The sequence below is a fragment of the Oncorhynchus masou genome, chromosome 5, assembly GCF_036934945.1.
Source record: "Oncorhynchus masou masou isolate Uvic2021 chromosome 5, UVic_Omas_1.1, whole genome shotgun sequence".
Lineage (NCBI taxonomy): Eukaryota > Metazoa > Chordata > Actinopteri > Salmoniformes > Salmonidae > Oncorhynchus > Oncorhynchus masou.
The window spans coordinates 13076964-13080270 of record NC_088216.1 but is presented as its reverse complement, the minus strand read 5'-3'; the positions used below and the strand labels follow the sequence as shown (position 1 = coordinate 13080270).

Below are 3307 nucleotides of genomic sequence, written 5' to 3'. Positions count from 1 at the left end.
AGAGAGACAGAACTACAGAGAGACAGAACTACAGAGAGACAGAACTAGAGACAGAACTACAGAAAGAGACAGAACTACAGAGAGACAGGGAGAGGCGGAACTACGAGAGAGAAGCTACAGAGAGACAGAGAGAGACAGAACTACAGAGAGACAGAGAGAGACAGAACTACAGAGAGAGACAGAGAGACAGAGAACAGAACTACAGAGACGAGACAGAGAGAGACAGAACTACAGAGAGACAGAGAGAGACAGAACCAGAGACAGAGAGACAGAGAACAATACAGAGAGACAGAGAGGCAGAACTACAGAGAGACAGAGAGAGACAGAACTACAGAGACAGAAGACTACAGAGAGACAGAGAGAGACAGAACTACAGAGAGACAGAGAGAGACAGAACTACAGAGACAGGACTACAGAGACAGAGAGACAGAACTACAGAGGACAGAGAGAGACAGAACTACAGAGAGACAGAAGAGAGACAGAGAGACAGAGAGAGACAGAGAGAGACAGAACTACAGAGAGACAGAGAGAGACAGAACTACAGAGAGAGACAGAGAGACAGAGAGACAGAACTACAGAGAGACAGAGAGAGACAGAGACAGAGAGAGACAGAACTACAGAGACAGAGAGAGACAGAACTACAGAGAGACAGAGAGACAGAGATACAGAACTACAGAGAGAGACAGAACGACAGAGAGACAGAACTACAGAGAGACAGAGAGAGACAGAACTACAGAGACAGAGAGAGACAGAACTACAGAGACAGAGAGAGACAGAACTACAGAGAGACAGAGAGAGACAGAACTACAGAGAGACGAGAGAGAGACAGAACTACAGAGAGAGACAGAACTACAGAGACAGACAGAGACAGAACTACAGAGAGCAGAACTACAGAGAGACAGAACTACAGAGAGACAGAGAGAGACAGAACTACAGAGACAGAGACAGAGAGACAGAACTACAGAGAGAGACAGAACTACAGAGAGACAGAGAGAGACAGAACTACAGAGAGACAGAGAACTACAGAGACAGACAGAGACAGAACTACAGAGAGAGACAGAACTACAGAGAGAGCAGAGAGAGACAGAACTACAGAGAGACAGAGAGAGACAGAACTACAGAGACAGAGAGACAGAACTACAGAGACAGAAAGACACAGAACTACAGAGAGACAGAACTACAGAGAGACAGAACTACAGAGAGACAGAACTACAGAGATACAGAGAGAGGCAGAACTACAGAGAGACAGAACTACAGAGACAGAGAGAGACAGAACTACAGAGAGACAGAGAGAGACAGAACTACAGAGAGAGACAGAGGACAGAGAGACAGAACTACAGAGAGACAGAGAGAGACAGAACTACAGAGAGACAGAGAGAGACAGAACTACAGAGAGAGACAGAGAGAGAACAGAACTACAGAGAGACAGAGAGAGACAGAACTACAGAGACAGAGAGAGACAGAACTACAGAGAGACAGAGAGAGACAGAACTACAGAGAGACAGAGAGAGACAGACAGAGACAGAACTACAGAGACAGAACTACAGAGAGACAGAACTACAGAGAGACAGAACTACAGAGAGACAGAGAGAGACAGAACTACAGAGACAGAAGAGAGAGACAGAACTACAGAGAGACAGAGAGAGACAGAACTACAGAGACAGAGAGACAGAACTACAGAGACAGAAGGACAGAGAGACAGAACTACGAGAGACAGAGAGAGACAGAACTACAAGAGACAGAGAGAGACAGAACTACAGAGAGACAGAGAGAGACAGAACGACAGAGAGAGAAGAGACAGAACACAGAAGAGACAGAAAGACAGAGACAGAAGAGACAGAAGAGAGACAGAAGAACTACAGAGAGATACAGAAGAGACAGAGAGATACAGAGACAGAGAGCAGAACTAGAGAGACAGAACTACAGAGACAGAGAGAACAGAACTACAGAGAGACAGAGAGAGACAGAACTACAGAGAGACAGAGAGAGAGACAGAGAGACAGAGAGACAGAACTACAGAGAGACAGAGAGCAGAGACTACAGAGACAGAGAGAGACAGAACTAAGCAGAGAGACAGAACTACAGAGACAGAGAGAGACTACAGAGAGACAGAACTACAGAGAGACAGAGAGAGACAGAACTACAGAGACAGAGAGAGACAGAACAGAGAGAGACAGAAAGAGAGACAGAAGTACAGAGAGACAGAACTAGAGAGACACAGAACTACAGAGACAGAGAGAGACAGAACTACAGAGAGACAGAACTACAGAGAGGCAGAGAGAGACAGAACTACAGAGAGACAGAGAGAGACAGAACTACAGAGAGACAGAGGAGACAGAACTACAGAGACAGAAAGAAACAGAACTACAGAGAGACAGAACTACAGAGAGACAGAGAGAGAGACAGAACTACAGAGATACAGAAAGAGGCAGAACTACAGAGAGACAGAACTACAGAGACAGAACTACAGAGACAGAGAGAGACAGAACTACAGAGAAACAGGGAGAGACAGAACTACAGAGAGAGACAGAGAGACAGAGAGACCAAACTACAGAGAGACAGAGAGAGACAGAACTACAGAAGAGACAGGGATAGACAGAACTACAGAGAGAGACAGAGAGACAGAGATACGGAACTACAAAGAGAGACAGAGAGAGACAGAACTACAGAGACAGAGAGAGACAGAACTACAGATAGACAGCACAGAGAGACAGAACTACAGAGAGACAGAGAGAGACAGCTGTGAACTACAGAGAATAACTACAGAGAGACAGAACTACAGAGAGACAGAGAGAGACAGAACTACAGAGACAGAGAGAGGCAGAACTACAGAGACAGAACTACAGAGACAGAGAGAAACAGAACTACAGAGAGACAGAGAGAGACAGAACTACAGAGACAGAGAGAGACAGAACTACAGAGAGACAGAGAGAGACAGAACTACAGAGAGACAGAGAGAGACAGAACTACAGAGACAGAACTACAGAGAGACAGAACTACAGAGAGACAGAACTACAGAGAGACAGAGAGAGACGGACAGAGACAGAACTACAGAGACAGAAAGACAGAACTACAGAGAGAACTACAGAGAGACGAGAGAGAGACAGAACTACAGAGACAGAGAGAGGCAGAACTACAGAGACAGAACTACAGAGACAGAGAGAGAGACAGAACTACAGAGAGACAGAGAGAGACAGATACAGAGAGAGACAGAGAGACAGATCAGAGAGACAGAGAGAGACAGAACTACAGAGAGAGACAGAGAGACAGAGATACAGAACTACAGAGACAGAGAGACAGAACACAG

At 45.8% G+C, this 3307-nt stretch overlaps 1 protein-coding gene across 1 annotated transcript in view; it reads right to left on the bottom strand.

Moving 5' to 3' along the window:
- tmc6b (transmembrane channel-like 6b) overlaps positions 1–3307 on the bottom strand; it is a 52543-nt gene that overhangs the window by 574 nt on the left and 48662 nt on the right. The gene's annotated exons all lie outside the window — the stretch shown is intronic.